The sequence below is a fragment of the Glossina fuscipes genome, unplaced genomic scaffold (genome assembly GCF_014805625.2).
Source record: "Glossina fuscipes isolate IAEA_lab_2018 unplaced genomic scaffold, Yale_Gfus_2 42, whole genome shotgun sequence".
Lineage (NCBI taxonomy): Eukaryota > Metazoa > Arthropoda > Insecta > Diptera > Glossinidae > Glossina > Glossina fuscipes.
Genome location: NW_023998426.1, coordinates 2,246,468 through 2,264,464, shown reverse-complemented (window position 1 = coordinate 2,264,464; position 17,997 = coordinate 2,246,468). Strand labels below are relative to the sequence as shown.

At 34.3% G+C, this 17,997-nt stretch overlaps 1 protein-coding gene across 12 annotated transcripts in view; it reads right to left on the bottom strand.

The window, feature by feature from the left end:
• The window catches only part of LOC119636909 (inactive serine protease scarface), a 53,193-nt gene extending 48,967 nt beyond the window's left edge, over window positions 1–4,226 (bottom strand). For 3 of the 12 annotated variants that reach the window (XM_038032618.1, XM_038032617.1, XM_038032620.1), the window contains exon 1: window positions 3,761–3,898. The gene's annotated coding sequence lies outside the window, so the exon portion shown is untranslated. Of the gene's footprint in view, window positions 1–3,274; window positions 3,538–3,580; window positions 3,708–3,760; window positions 3,899–4,043 lie in introns of those variants that run through there. The other 9 variants (XM_038032619.1, XM_038032623.1, XM_038032628.1 and 6 more) reach the window with 8 other exon arrangements.
• Window positions 4,227–17,997: the final 13,771 nt, after the last annotated feature.

Here is a 17,997-nt window from a genome sequence, read left to right as displayed (position 1 = left end):
ATCTTCTTTTCTGTTTATTCCAAGTCTGAAAAATAATGGACTTTTCGGGAGTTCCAAGAACTAATAACTTTGCTTAGGCATTTGCGCTGTAGATGACATTGTTCCTACATTTCAGTTGTGTCCGCCTTGACGGATTTTCGTCAATATAGTTTGCAGATCAAAGAATAAACACAATCACCTAAAACACGAGTTTTTCATAAGCTTTTGAAACAACTTTTTTTCATTTCTAAAAATGATCTTCTGCTTAAGATAAGTACAGATACACACACACACACGCAGCCCCCAATTTCAATAACCGTTCCCTTTCCTTTGTTTTGAATATTTGTTTGATTGTCCAATTTACACATCATTTAAAAGAAATAAGAGAAAGAAAAAAAAAAAACTGGTTCTGACGTAAGTCCAGATGTATTTTTAAAGTTGTTAGTTAAAGTTTAAATATTTTAGAAATATTTCTCCCCATCATTGACCGGTAGGTAGATTAAGCTGAACGATCTGTTGATGTCTCCTTATAAAACTATCCATCGCCATAAAATGCATTCAGTCTAAAAAATATTAAGCTTTCACGAAACTAAACTTCATTTGTTTATCTAATTCGCTGAAATCATTTTTATGCTTATAGAAGAAAACATTTCAAACTATTTCTACGATTAATATCTTCATACTTTTGTATATATGTCCATCTGTCTTTCTTGTTTTCTTGTTTTCAACGTACGGGCCGCAGTTATTGAGATATTTTGATAAAATCAGGTCCAATGATAAGTTTTGGCTGAAGATTGGACGCTGCTGCAAATGGTTCAGATCGAACCACGTTTTCGATAACTTCTCTCCTTATTTTAAAAAATCGCCATATGAACAGCTGTAGAGGGTGGTGTAGGGTATTTACTAATGGCCTATTGCCCACTATACCGTTTCTGTTTGCTCTAAAGATAAGATTACGAGTTGATTTATCTGTACACTCGTATTAGAATGTCTATCGGTCTTTCGAAAATAGGTCATTTAAAATATATTTCTACATCTTCGTAGCTTAAATGTGAAAATTATCGAATGGCGTACTGAGCGAAATTTTTTATTTGCCTTCATTTACAATTTTTACTAATTGAGAAAAAGAGAGAAGAAACTCTATAACCCTTTTTTTTTTTCTATGACCACCCATTCAGACGCTGTCTCCCTTGCACGCGAGCTCGGTGATGATCAGGAAGAGTTATAAAAAGAGGGTGGAGAAGTGTTTGTGAACGTTCGCCTTGAAAATAGAGATACCAAGTATAGTAGGAAAGGCAGCCGGTTAATGTGTTGTTGAATTTCTCTTTTCGAATCACTCCATTATGACAATGTCACGAAATCGTGAAAATATTCACGACGGCTCGAGCCTTACTTTAATTTCGATCACTTTAATATTGCCTTTTCGGATTAGAACAAGTCAGAATTATTTGCAGAGGGTATATCTTCGCCTTATATCTTCAAGGTTATTCCACTAAACCCAACCTTCCCACACGAAAGATAATTTGAAAGCTTTCGATGCCATATCCACTACAATGGCCTTAAAATCAAGCAAAAATATTGTAACTACCTGCCTCCTTTCATCAACCTTCCTTCATTCACCATAGGGAAAGGAATTGGCCTCGACTGGTGTCGTGGAAGGGAGAGAAAGCAATTGAGAAAAATTTATTTTTCACATCCACTTTTCACTGTGGCCAGATTTGGTGGCGGATCATATCTTTTTTCCCACTCCCTGGCTATAAACTAAAGACGTATATGCCAGGTTTCTACGAAGTTACTAAAAATATGTGGGCCGATCTGAAACATTTAAGCACTGACCCTAAGAAATGTTTTGAACAAGTTTAAAACCTACTACGTACTATGGCCAGATTTGGTGGCGGATCATATCTTTTTTTCCACTCCCTGGCTGTAAACTAAAGACGTATATGCCAGATTTCAGCTTTTTATCTTAATTATGCCCACCGCTAACTTTCCACCTACGAAAATACCACATTGCGGGGAGTAAGAAATGTGATTTAGTCGATTCGGGGCCTTATGCTGACTTGTAAGACTCTGTGCGAACGCTTATCTCAAAATCGGAAGGTCAAAACTGTGAAGGCTTTCAACGAATAAATCATTCTCAGCTATCTATATGATTTTAGATATAAACTATTTTTATAAGTCATCTATAAATTCTGGTGAATTTGTAGGGAATAGTTTGGAGGATTGCGCGTACTATTTGCTTTATCGACATTACCTACGACGACACACAACAGGCAAAGTCAACGCAAATGTTTTCGAAATCTAGACATGTTTAAAAGTTTAGCGTGCAAATATTATCCTTCGGCTCATTGGTCCACGCCGTAATTTATAAAAAGCAATGAAGAAGAAATGATTATTAGAAATGTCTTATGCCGAAAAAGAAAACTAAGAAATAAGAGGTTTTTTCCCTTTAGGAGAGATATCCTGAGTAGTTGATTGACCATATCATTACATACCCTACACTACTTCCTTTCAAACGTTTGATTATTCATGCAACGGCTTTGCAAAATAAGACGTTATATGGGCAATTGTGAAAAAGTGCTCGGATGTAAACAATTTTCAATAGCGTTCGCCTTTGGGCCATAACAGGCCCGTGTACCAAATTTCATCAAAATATCTCAAAAGTTGTGTCCTGTAGGTGAAGTAGAATGAATGAAGACAGACCGACGGACGGACCGACTAGCCTTGATCGCTGTGGAAAGTACTTCTGAATCGATCAGTGTAAAAAAAGTTAGGTGTATCTCATTTCCCTGCGGACGTTGCATGTACTCGCACAAATTTAACATACCTTTGTACCAGAAGTACTGTCGTGCATAAAAGTAGAGTTCTTTTTATAAACAAATTTGTCAAGTCATACTAACGGGTCAATGGGTCAAGCGAATTTGAATTAAGTTTTAACGCTTTCTAAGGGAATTGTTGTTCCTTCTCTTTAGATTTGAGTAAAAGTTTCTAAATTAGCTCAGTAAAAGTGTTTTTTTTTTTTCTTTTAGCTAAGCCACTAAGAGAGAAAAACAAAAATCTCCTTTTCTTGTAAGATTTTGTTTTGATGACCATCGCCATATGTGACAGTGTACAGTCGTATAAAATGATTAAGGATTTTCCCCTAAAAATTTCATTCAAATTTATTCAATTTCTATCTTTGTTAATATTATTCATTATTATATTAAATAATTTGCAAACTTTTGAATAATTTTTAAAAACCATTGTCAATAAATAAGAAAAGCAAAAAAAAAGAAGAAAAAAAAATAAAACAAACAATGGCAAGAGGAACTATTTTTCCCTCATTCTTATTGACGCGATTCATGTATTTTATGGTCAAGCATTTATTGGTCTCAACCGAATGGGAAAAACAATTGCACATAATATTTTTTTATTTAAAATTTTTTTTGCATTTTTTTTTTTTGTTTCTCTTTGTTTAGCTAGAGGTATTGTCGGCGTTGTAGTAGTTGTTGTATTAAGTTCCAGATGACACAATTGCAATAGTTGTATAAACGGTATACTCGCATCAATCAGTCAATCGAATGAAATAAATTTGAACACAACTATCCATGAATCAACCAACATTAAATGCCAGAGCATTTGAGAACACACAACAGATGTTGTTTTATTATATATATTATTTTCTTACATATACATAAACATAAACGTACATATGTAAGTTATCTTTTATTTTTTTATTTTATATATATATATATATTTTTTTTCTTTTTGTCTTTCTTTAATTTATATCTCCGCAACGTACATTAATAACAATTTCCATACACTGTATTATCCTTGCAGTACCCAATATGCAGTACACGTAGTATGTCGTAGTGGTGATGTAAATGCCGTAAGAGTTATATTTTTCTTCTTTTGTTTTGTTTTTTTTTTTTTTAATATTTTAATAAGAGTTCGTTCTGCTTTTAAATTTTTTTTTTTTTTTTTTTTTATAGTTTAAATATATGAAATTAAATGCTTAGAAATTTTCTAGATTCCTTTTTTTTTTGCTTTTTGTTTTTTTTTTTTTTTTTTGTTACTCTTTTTACCTAAGGGGTATTGAAAGCGTTTTAAAGACCAACGTCCGCGCGCTTCTCGTTTTTTATTAGTTATATTTACTTTGGCCACAAAATTGTGGCTTTTATATGCAATAGCTTTTGTATATTTTGGTGGTTGAAATTTTTTCGTTAACGTTGCTGCCGACGTCGCTTTACACGTTTCGGTAGAGTATCTGTTTTTAGCTTGTTTCCTTTTTTCAACTTCTTCTTAGATACCTTTTGGACGAATCTCGCTTGTTAGTGCCGCTGTAAACGTTGGCGCATTTTATAAAGATTTTTTCAGCCATGCTGTTAATAAGGTCCGGAAACAAGTGTTTTTAACTTTACACAATTCACTCTCTCTCTCTTTCTCTCTCCTTCTCTCGGTCTCTCAATGGAACGCTTACGTTAACCGCTCTGCTCAAATCAAGTGTAAATTACATTGAATTAACATTTCTGCAGCCGGATCTATTCTCAATTCGCTGAGAGATCTCAGAACAAGACAAAAAAATATGCTCTTCCCTTATTTAAATCTACGCTCTATGTTACTCTGATATTCTCCATTTTTCTCTCTCTCTCTTTCTGGAAGCATCCGTTTAATGAGATTTTTGTTGTTCTTTTTTCTGTTTGTTTTTTTTGTTTCTTGTTTTTTTTTTTTTGTTTTTTCTTTTATAAATTAATTAATTTATAAATATATATCAATTATTTTATTTTCCATCCAACATGTATCTATCTCTTATTTATTTCATAATGCAAAAGACATGTTTACGCGCCTATGGAGATCTTTACATTTTCATTGCTTTCAAATGATGATTCAATGTTGTCTGTCTCTCCCAAATTGCGGTAACTAAATGAGAAAATCTGAAATTAACATTTTTGGGATTTTTTTGGATGACGAAATTATTAGTTTTATAGTGTAGAATTTATGCGCGCACACACACACACACACATATATATACATACACACACCTACACGGACATACAAAATCTGTAGTTTTGGTTAGTTAATCATTTCATTTTATTTGATAAACAATGCTTGGCCTCTCAAACTATAAAATGAATAATATGCGGCATTGAAACTGACGGTTAATTACTCTTTTTGTCTCATACGCAGAATATATATACATTTCTGGTAAAGTTCACCTAAGGACGTTATCATTTATATTCGCTTTTTCTAAATAATTTATATGAAAACTTGCATTAATCATTTACACTCACATAGACATTGTTTTCTCTTTAATGAAAATGTTTTTTTTTTTTATTCATCACAAGAGGTTTAATAATTTTGCAAACATTTGAATATACAAACATTTCGCAGAAGTTCTTAACAATTTTGGATTCTTCATAGACAGCACTATGGTGCATGAATAGCATAGGGGTTTTAGTATTACTGGCGCCTACACCTGCTTTATCTTAGTCTCTATCAGGCTTTAGGTTCAGTCGTATTACAATTATATCATCTGCACGCGCGCTTCATAAAACTCTTTATCTTCTTCATAGTATTTGTTGTGGCTTTCTGAAAGTTTTCAAGTTCATCCCGTTGTCTGTCTTTCGGAGATGTATTCTACAATCCTGCTTTGATGGACAAAAGTTACAAGAGTCTGAGAATGAATTACAAGATATCCGTGGGCAAGCAGAGGGTAAATTCTTGATGAAAATTTTCTCCCCGAGCCACTTCCCTTCATGCGAAATGATAAGCTACTCAATTAACTGGGCATGCCGAACACATACATCATTATTCGTCTAATCGTCCTTTCCGCTAGATTTCTTCATTAAATTTCGTCATTATGAATGTATATTTGCCATGATAACGAGTATTTTAAGAAAAATGTTCTCGTTCTGTCAAATCGTTCCTTTACAATCTAATTTCATATTACACACACTCTATGCTTAATGAGTATACACGTATGTATTGCTAAACAGCTCGACACCGTTAAATGGTTAAGCAAGAAAGGAAATCCTTCTAAGGCCGTCAATGGCATTTTTTCAACTATCTCATTGTACTCATACTCATACCGAGGATACTAGTTTTCTTTTGTCCCATTTTTCATTCCACTATTTCCTAATAAATTTTTCTGCAACTTATCCCAATTGTCGGTAACCGTTTTCTTTTCTTCTCTTTTTCGTTGCATTCTTCGGGAATCGTTATTTCTACGGCTGACTGTGTTCACTTGTGTATCAATTGTGTAATTCCTAGAAACGCTGTCACTCCTTCCCTTTTTTTTTTTCCTCCTCTTTCAAGAAGATGGTGGCCGTAGCCTAATGAATGTGCGCCCAATCGATAAGTGTTATGCCTTTACCAACTAAGCACTCGCTGTAACTACGACCAAAGTCAACTCTACGACACTGACATTTGAACCCACAAAACACTGACGTGATAGTTGCACGATTCTTACCTACTCGACTGCTCCTGCGGATATTTCCGTTGAGCCTACGAACAATTCAAATGAAGAATATTGTCTCTCTTCCCACATTTTGATTCATTTTAAACTACTTCCTCTGTAGCGGAGTGCAATACATACCTTATAACAGTTTGTCAACATTCTATATGGCACGGATATCACACAAACACATATGTTTCACTAACTTTTATCTACTAATTAGCTTTGCTTAGCAAAATCAAGTAAGTTGCAACAAGTGGCCACAAAAGCTTCGTGTAAAGTAAAGCTGAAGAGATTAGCATCTGTAGATATCTTTAATCTTTTTCATATAAGGATTTTCAAAAAAAAAAACAGAGAACAATGAGTCATCCCGGGATTTCATGCTATTGCCGCCTCCATGTAATCATATTTACCATTCGAGTAATTGGCAGCATTTCAAAGTCTCATCATTGGAAAAATTCTTTTATGCAAGGCTCTTTTGCAGTGACTCTGTTTGTTGTCCTATCGAAATGTGGGGCAGAAACTTTTCATGTTTTTAAATAGAACCCGGCGGTGAGTTGATGCTACTCGATGACGTATGAATTTTGCTCGATGCCGCATGTATTATTTCATATTTATGCTCGAAAGATCGTATAGTTTATCGAGGTTTATAGGAGAAATTTGCCCTAAAGAATTTTTATGATATGTAAGTGATGTAAGTGGTAGTGTAGTGTATGTGAGCGTGTAATGTGTAATCTTACTACGCCAGCCAGAACCACCCAACAATTTAGTTAACTGGCATTTGAATACCTAAAATAAACAATATGTATGTTTACAAAACAAATCATATAATTATTGATTATTAATTAATATCAATTAAGTTAAATATATCTTATTTAATTAACATTAACGTAAAACTCACCCAAATTGGAACATCGCCGAATGTACATTCGTGTTTACACAAAAAAAAAAACTATATATTATAGATTAAATATTACAATATTATAAATTTCTTTTTTTTTATTCTAAAAATACTAAACAATTAAAAGCTGCAGAAACGATGTGGACGGTTTTGCTGATAGACTTATTGATGTCGATGTTTTATCCCATGAGTTTGAGTTTGCATGGATTTTTATTATAAGTTCTGCTGTGTAGATCCACGCAGTTGTACGGGATTTTGTAATATCCAATAGGCCCCTTCACATTGGTTTGCAACGGTTCCGTAATGTTTTTAACAAATTTTTCAATCGTTTTTTTATTTCTTTTATGAACAAAGGTTACAATTGCTTTTCATTTCATTTATTAAAAAATTTTACAATTGTTTTTCACTTCTTTTATTAACAATTGATAAGAATTAATTTTAAAATTTTACTTTTTAATTTTAAAAATTTACTATCAGAAATTTAAAAGGTTTTTTTTTTTTTTTTTAGAAAAAAAAAAATTGTCCACGTCAAAATTTTCTTTCCTTCCCAAATTCTAATGACTAATCACTTCAAACTCAAAATGAGAACTCCCCCATTGACAAAAAAAAAAAAAAAATCACTCGCCTACTCATTTTCCTACACCATCACCTATATACAATACTATACAATCATTCTATATCTAAATTGATGGATTATTGATGGACAAACAAGATATTGATGGACAAATAAGGATGACTTAGCTAATACTCCTCTAAAACGATTATCTCTTTCCTAGAAAACGAGCAAAATTCAACACTAAATATCCGGGTCATATATCCTTGAAATTTAAAGACACATATTATTAATTAATTGGCAGAGCGAGTTGTGTGTCACTAATACAGAACACAACATGCGAGTTAATGAAGTTTGTTGTTTTTTTTTTTTTTGTTTTTGTTTTATTAAAAAAAAAATAATAATAATGAAGGTAACTGATATTAGCACTTATACTAGGCGAATATATCTACCGTCAACTTTTATATATATATGTAAGCATTTAAGAATTAGTGAGCCTATGATATATGGCAAACGTATTGAATTTAATTTATTTAAACAGCATTCTTCTAGCATTTACAAATAAATTAAAATACCTAAATCATAAAATGTATTTGCTTCTACTAATCAGCTAGTTTAACCGTTCATCCGTCCGTCTGTCCATCTGTTCGCCTAACTGAATGCGCCATACGAATTATGTTTTATACTTTTGTATACGCGTATGTAAGTACGTTGTCTTGGCAATGTCGAAACTGTCAAACGCGACAAGGCTACATACAAACTCGAAAATATTAAACATGTTCAAAATGTTCTTAAAATCAAAACAGTGATATTTTTAAAAAGCAAAAAAGACAACATGGGGTAAAAAGATAAATGTTCTGTTGAACATCAGCTCGGGGAGGTTTTCCATAACTTTTATTTAATTTTTTTTTTTTTTTTTTTTTTTTTTTTGATATCTGCACAGCAACGAACGTAAATAAATGATACGATGACATTCTCTAATAATCGAATTCGTTGACAAATTACTTGTTTATACTCGTGCACACGTCCATATTTTCGTTGCATGTTCTTTTATGCGACTCTTCAGTGTCTTTTTTTCTTTTTTTTTTATTTATTACTTATTTATTGTAGGTATCGTTGTATGTATGAGAATCTGCTGATTTTGTTATTTCACTTGTAACTTGAGCTGCCGCATGGTCGCGCAGATAATAGTCGCGACTATGCAAGCCGATGACCGCGGATTCAAATTTCAGCACGCTTGAGACCGTACTATTATAGCAAGCGCTCAACCGATAAAAACATAACACTTATCGTTTGGAATCACATTCACTAAGCTGCGTTAACTCCCCCATATCTTTTTCTCACCTCCCACTTCTTTCTGACCGCCGCCTATTACATATGTATGGGGAGGTATCCGCTGAGTGATTGATCATGTAAAAAAAGGCATCGAAGCTATGCTCATATTGGACTTAAGGATAATGTCTAGAAAGAATTGAAAATAGCCTTAAACGGCTGGTTGAGCAGACTTGCGCTTATATCCAATCTCTATAATTCCGGCCAGAATTAGGCAAATCCCTAACGTCGTCAAAACAAATACTCAGTGAGCAAGCCATACTGGAAACATCTTGGAAATTAAAATGTCAACAATGAACTCATGTGAAACATTCCCATAATTACGGGCATCTCATTATAAGCGAGGCTTAGCTTTCTGAGAGATGCTAAGAGAAGACGTCGACAGATTGAAGGTCTAGCATTTACTAACTATTTCACAGCTTGATAGCTTTCCACTTTTTATCTCAATTCTAAGCCATAAACATAACGAATTTAACAGATCGTCTCGAGTCTTTCTTCAACAGGAAAATTTGCAACTGAATCCCATCCATAGCTCATCCGCTCTCATCTGTCGCCTCCTTCCGGGCGAACATTTCCATCATAGCAAACGCTAGTTGAGAATAAGAAGCTTTAACAGATATGCCCATCAGGCACCAAAATATGCCCATCGGTCCACCAAAGACAGGCATAGTAGATTTCCTGATTGCCTCGACCGTAGAGGAAGCCTCGTTTTATACTGTCTTACTCCAATAACACTACGGTACACTCTACTGAATCTTACCCAAGGGTCTTCATTCTTTTCCCTCCGTCAATGTATGTCCTGGTCTTTACGATAACTTCAACAAATATATCGATCGGTTGCACTGGCAAATGTCGTGTACCCAATGGCCAACCAAAACCGGATATTGTTTTCTTACTTCTTTTTCTTCTTTTTGCAATTTTTATTTCTTATTCGAAGATTACTATAAAATTTTGACTTTTATGTATTTCAACATAACACTTTAGTGATAAAAACATACACATACATGGAATGAATGTTAGTGCGGGCTCTGCATTTTCAAATATCAAGAAGCGGCAACTCACGAATAACTCATCATAAGCCTAGTGTTAATGAGTTTGTTATGATTATATTGTCCTTCTAAGCTTTAATGAAATTTTAACATTTTCAATCTTACCTTGTAGTGCAATAAAATTTAATCCGATATTATTGAGATCAAACTTTTAAAATATTCATATGCAAAAATATATTAAAAATTATCAACGTGAGGAAAGCGACTAACAACTCAACGATCGCGGATTCATATCCCAAGTGAGGTAGAATTTTTATTATAGACGGAACATATGATCTGAGTTATTCGGCAGGCTTTAAATTTATTTACAAAATATAATAAATATATAAATATAAATAAATATATTAAAATATATTTTCGCTTATCAAGTTTACAAAATTTCACATCGTTAATATGATCTCGAGTGATCTCAATTAATCCTTCATGTATACGTTTTTTTTTTTTTTTTTGCAATATGACCAATCACCCAAGGATGATCTTACGAATTCGTGTAATACAGTTACGATCCGAGAAAAGGAACGGGGGAAGAGAGAAAGGTCATAGCCTAATGGGTGAACAATCGATAAAAAAAAAGCATTGATTACAGCTACGATCTAAGTAAACTGGGATTTCAGCTCGCGATCATTAACTTGCTAGTCGCGATTCTGATCTCGTGTGCATATATGAAAAAATCGAAACCCATCACCAAACAATTGTGATATACCAGACGCGCTCTTTTATTTCCTCTGTCTACTTATATACAATCTAATATTTAAAAATAAATTAAATAAAAGTCTATCGATCATTTGGTTTTAAAAGGCTCAAGAGTATGAAAATTGAAGTAGATAGATGAAACTTAATGTACACTTTTCCAGTTCATGGAATCGTCAAACAAATCTAACAAGGAAAAATACTACACAAAGACTTTTGAAAATAGGACGTTGTGCGGGAATCGTTTGAAAATATGATCCGATCCGAACCATTTTCAATAGCGTTTGTCCTTGACCAAACTTCATCGAAAGGTCTCAAAAATGCCAGCTTGTAGCGAAGAAGACAAGATAGGCAGACGGACAGACAAGCTTGAATCGTTTTAGATAATGCTTCTGAATCGATCGGTGTAATAACAGATGAGTTTATCTGCGCTAAGTTCTTCTGTGTGATCCATACATCCACACAACCCTAAATCACGCGTTGTAGCATATGACGATTCTTTGATTTACAATTCCTAGTAAATAGTGATGCAAAACTTATCATTATACCATTTGTGAGGTTCTTCTAAATTCCTAAGAAAAAGTAGACATTATTTGCGTACATACATAAATGTCGGCAATAAACTGTACCCAGTAGCTTTTAAGAAATATTTGGGGATAAAATTTGGGGCAAAAATACCTTTAGTCCAATTAAAAAAAGAATCAGTGTAGAAATGTATGCTGTTTTAAGTACGCGACTGTCATATACTCACTCATGTTCATTTAGGAACGTTCCCAAACTATAACTTATTCCTGTAGCTTCATCAAGATGCTCGTTGATTATTTTTTTCTTAATTCTTGAGTTTTCAGTCCCGAAAAATTGTACGTCGAGCCCTCTTCGAATGACTTGTATGTATCCTACAATAACATTCCATATATTGTTAGTTCTTTGCTCTATTAACTGATAAAGTAAAATTTGATGGTAAATAAACATTAAAAAGAGAGAAAGTATTTACCTGGAATCATCCTTGAGATTGATATGAGATTGAAAGCAAATCAAAAGCTGTCCATGCTTTTGTCAAAGAATTAAAAGAAATGGAATAAAGTTTTCTGAGCCGATTATAAATTTGCCTATAGAACCATATATTTGCCTGTCATTTACATTATCATTTCAGTTTCCGCTTTCGGTCAAAAAATCGCCGAGAGAATGGAGAAGAATTTGTGACCATTAAAAGGACATTTACATCGAGCTTGAATTACAAAAGCGCGTTTTTGTCAATAAACGATTTCTCGAAGCAGCCTTGAATACTGAAGAAAGGTGAAAATGGGCCGCTAATTGGATCGCTGATCAAACAATATCGTCTTTTCAACAGAGCCTCGTCATATTACCAGAGAGGTTTGATGTGAGAGATCAATAAATATTTTGTCGAGTATTTCACTTTCACTGCCCTCTCCCCTACCAATAATGGACTTTAATAGATATCGATAATTTAGTATAGTTATTTTTTTTTATCAACATAATGCGAGTAGCAAGCTAAACGAGACTGATTATGTAGAAGAGTCAGTTCCTGTTTAAAGCCGCAGCCATCAAGCCATCAAGCGAACGTAAAAACATAAATAAGTTATTTGACCAAAGCTTGTTGATCTGTTGAGTTTTGCAATATCGCATGTACAGATATTTGCGATATAAAGAAATAGACATTAATACGCATAAGCACGATATCGATCTTGTTGAAATGAAACATCAAAGACATCTTATTAATAATGGATGGAATATAATGTAAGATAATATATCTTTATACGCAAAACTAATACATGCATACAAGCATGCATGCATGCATCCGAATCGAGTGGATATTAGTTGCCAAAAAGAATTGAGTATTGCGCAATTTCAGTGTCAGAAATTTAAGTCGAATTTGCAAAACATGCGAAAACTACATATACTCTTAACAAGCACAACACAGTTTGGCATTAAATTTCGATTGGATCGGCTAACACGCTTTCAAGTGCAAGGCAGTCGATATTATCACAATAATTAACTTGTAATCATGCTCAGCTAACATTTTGGGGTATCATTTAAAAAAACAGTTAGTTAGTTAGTAACCATGACATCTAAAGCCATTAGGCTGCACAAGATTTTCTATGAGGCAATGTAATTTTTTAATGCTTAACTCTGCGAACACCAACGTAATTATTTTAATAAGCCTTTACTTAAGCCTGTTTACGTAATCACCGATCAGATGTAGATTAATTCCATTACTTTGTTTGTAACCTCTAATGACCTCAACCAGTTTTATTATTGCACTCTACTCCATTGATAAACACTATAGCGTGTATTTAGCAGCCTGTAATGCTTATCATTTGTTGATAGTATGATGATATCCCGAACGACTTAAGAGATTTTTGTATTCAAAATTAAAATTTAATTTTATGAGAATCTTTATATCAAAGGAATATCCAAAATAATTTAATTTGGATATATATTTTACACATCTCGCCGCACCTGCGGTAAGCGCATATAAATTTCATGCAGAATTGCGTAGCAAGCAGCAAGCGTTTCTTCTGCATACGTTTACCATTTATCGTAAAAAGATTTCAATTACATTGATCGAGCTTGTCTGTCCATCCGCTTATCCGCTTGTACGATGTCCAAACATTCATTCTTATGTTAAAACTGCAGGTCGCAATTCCTTGGTCCAATGACGTGCTTTAGGCCCAAGAACGAACGCACTGCAGAATGAGAGGTATGTTCGTTTTATCAAAATGTCTGCAAATACCCAGAAGCAAGCTTCAGAGATCATATAAAGTGTACATACTTTTGATCAGCATCGAGTTCTAAGACGATTTAAGCATGTCCGTCTGTCCGTCAATGCAATGTATGTTGTAGACATTCTCCTAGTCGCAATAAACAGCCACCGCTCGAAACTCTGGAAGTTCTTACACGAAAGTTGGTGTTGGAAAATGGACGCGATCACAGTACAACATAATCTGCGACTCCCTTTGCTTTTAAAAATAAAGACAATTTCATTTTTTGCTTATAAATTATAGTAAATAGAGCAATACAAATTTGCATTTATATTCTGTGGGTGGTCCCTGTAACAGACATAGAAAAATGGGAAAAAGCCAGAAAAGCTACAAGTGATCAAATTTTTATTCTTTTCACTTTCTTGATGCTTTCCTACTTATTACTCATAAGGTAAACAAGGCAGAGTGTTAAAAACACATTCCTACACGTTCCTCACATAAAGATATATTATCTGTTCATTATCTGAATATTGTGGATTCCATCCCGTGGATGATTCTCATAGTATTCTTAGGAGTATAATAAACTGGGTATCAAATAAAAGGAATCGGAGAGTGCAATGCGCCAAGCCGCCTTGTGCGCTGTAACTGTGTTAATACTAAATCGTGGACATCACGACATCATTTTTGCTTTACAATCCCTTCGATAAGGGTATCAAATAAAGCACCTAGAGAGTAGATACGGATAGAAAAGGGTTTTTTGCTTATAAGCTACAACATCCATACGGTATAAATTTTCAGCCACGAGCATGGAAGTATAGTTTCTTCCTTTTATATGATGGCGGTGGGTGTAAAAGACTTGAACGCGGCCATACATAATTTTCTTACTTGTGGTAAGTTACTATTTACCGCGCTAAGATTCGAGCCTGATATGATAATCTGGGCATCGCTTTGAAATACTTTTTAAAAAATGTTGACTACGGTCCGATATCGGCTGATATCATATGCAGTTGAAGCAACAAAAGGCGAAAGTAAGAAGACTATAGTTGATCACGGCCCATCATAAAATACCTTACACTATATTATAGTTCACATTCATATAATACCTTTTCAAAATAAACCTATATACGGGAAGTAGCCGAAAAAGCATGTCGGCTCGAACGAATTTCAATAAAATTTGTTCTTGAGTCGATACATTAAACTTCACCAAAGTACGTCAAAAATTGCGTCCTGCAGGTTGAACAAAATAAAACAATAGGAACAGATGCACAGATAAGCTCAGATCGATTTAAAAAGTGATGCTGAACAAGATGGACAGACAAGCTTTAAATCGAGTCAGAAAGTAATTGTGAATCTGAATGGTATAATAAAACACAGGTCTCTCTCAACTCCTTCTGGGTGTCGCATACATACGCACAAATTTAATATACGCGTATCCCACAAGTCGTATAGGATATAAAAATAACAAACTAATATTACAGCAAAATGGTATAAGAAGCTAGCGAACGTGTACTGCTTATACCTTATGACCGGAAGTCGTTCTCGGTAGCTTTTCTACCTATTTTCACCTGTTCATGGCATACGCACTATAAACTATACTCCAAAAATGATAGAATGCGTTCACCGCGCATCGATAGTGATATATACAAATCTTCATCTACAATGGATGCACAGATAGATATTCATCATACACATCAAATCTAGTTAAATTAGAAAAAATCAAAGTGCAATTTACCCGTTCACACAGAAAAAAAAAAGCTCTTGACGCCAGTAATTTGCCAAAGAAATACATGTCATAAATATAAACGAACTTGAAGCATATTTCATGTCTTTGATTTGACCACGCCACCTGTGGTTTTAACATTAGTTAGCTCGTCATAAAGCAAGCAAAGTACAAGTGGCAGACAATTAACTAAGTCCGCGCTGAATAACAGCATAGACGTTAAGGTCATAAAATCAAAAAAAAAAAAAAAAAAAAATGAAAATTTCAATATCAGTTTATGCCTGCCATTCATCGCATATCATATATGCACGTAAATGAATATTCTTGTTATTGTTGCTATTAATTCTAAATATTCTCATGAATAATGAATACGTCTTTTCATTTACGAACGCATGATTAATTAATGAATCTAATCTAATGAGTTGGCTTCAATTCGACAAAATAATCGTTTATATGGCTAATATGATTGAAATGTCGCTTCATTTATCTATAAATGTACATATATATATAGGGTTGGGGATACTTCCATTAAGGCATTTTCATTTATCATTTCTCATGAGTAAAGCTTCAACTCGAATCCGTTCAAAATTATCTTTAATTTTGCTTCCGGCTAAACTCATCGTTCTTCTCCAACGGAAGCTTGCGATACGAGTTTTTTTACGTTTTAAGATTTTAGCGAAAAAAAGTACTGATATAAAAAGAAATCAATCGGCTATGATTACAATATGTATGTTCATATGTATGTTGAGATGTATGTACTTATGCATGAAGTGTTGTTTGTAGATTTTCCACAATATCAACGACATCTAAGAAATCAACTAATAGTAGCAATGGCCAGGAATTGTTGCAAGAGCGTGCAACAACTAAAGTTTCAACAACGTACACAAAACAGCATACATCCATTATTGTGTCCGCTTGTGTAGTCTCAAAAGGCATGGACGAAGTATTGTTGTTATTACAATTATCATTGCTGAACATTTATTTACTTATAAATTTATTTACAAAACATGGTTTAAAAGGCGCCATGTGAATAGGTGTTAAGTAGCAAAGGTAGTGTAAAGTCAAAAAGGATAAGTAAATAATCATAGAGGTAGAGAAATTCAGTAGTAGAGGACTTGAGATAATCCTAATCTGAATGCCGAGAGACATCTGCGTTCGGAGAGAAAGGCGATTACTGGAAATCATGTCAAGCATCCTCTCAAGGTGTTCTCTAAATTTTCATGAAGGAAATTCGGAGAAGATATGGCCGACAGAAAGGGAGAAATCACAAAAAACACATCTGGGAGGTTCAGTTCGTTCTTAATAATGTTTAGTATTGAATAAGACCTTATTTACTCTAAGGTAGTTAGTCTAAGAGAATGCATTCGACTTCGACAGGCAAAAAGATTATTGTAGCGAGGCCTATTAATAGAAGGGTTGATTGGTTGCAGAAACACGTCGGAATTATTCCAGTGATCGCGACTCATAGCGTCGCTAACGGACGTATAAGGTGAAGTGATCGCCTGAATAAGACAAGGCGGTTCAGATATATGAGTCTGATAGAGGCCGCGCCCGGCAATCTCATACGCCCGCTCATTCCCAATATGGAAGGAAATCCAAAGAATTTTGACGTTAGTTTGGCATGCTGGGGTTAATATCTGATCAAACATATTCTTGCAAGTGGATCGTATTGCTCTGATGACGCTAAAACTGTAAGAACAGATCAGCATTCTTCCTAGCCAATTCTGGCCGGCAAACGGCCTTCGATAACAGTCTCATAAAGTAAAATTGAGAGTTATTTCACGATAGGAAGAGGAGTGTTAATACCATCAAAAGAAGCATCTGCGAACCACGATCGTCTCAATCTCATTAGTCAAAGGGCGATTTGAAATCAAGACCACTAGCAGCACATAGAAACATCAATGGCAGTAAACGTAAGACGAATAATGAGTAATGTTGGCGAACTATTATTCAAAGTCAGGAAAAGAGGAAGTGTGAAGCAGATTCCCAATCTGCACTGGGGGCCCTCCACTCACCAAGAAGCACATGACGGCCAGCTGTCGGCAGTATGAATGCGCTAATCAAATTTTTGTTCAGACTGACGTCATGCTCTCTATAACTTGTGATCGTGAGAGGCTAGTCCCAATGAATAGTTGCAGACGGACAGATGAGCATGCTTAGGTGTATTGCAAATTTGAAAGCGGCCAAGGACTTACATATATTGTGAAGCTTTTAAAGCATACTCCTGTGTATTATAAAGATATTAAAAAGAAATTAAGTTTTGATACCATATAACGCTGCGTAGGTGTCGTCAATTTTTTTCCATTTTCACAAAGACAGTACAACATCACCCACAGAATGTACGTTCAAATTTCGTAGACTTATCAAAAAAAACCATAACTTTTACATTTCGATTAGTGATAGTTTAAAATTAAATATCGCAATGTACGCGCTGCGGTGCAATTTATCGTCGCAGAGCCTGATATTTAGAATTTTTTCTTCATTTTATTTTATTCCTAAATCCACCTGAGTGGCCGAGTAGGCAAGAGTCTTGACTAGCAACTCAATGGTCGTGGGTTTGAATCTCAAGTGCGGTAGAGTTTTTAATAAAAGCCGATAGCCTTAGATGTTAGTGCTT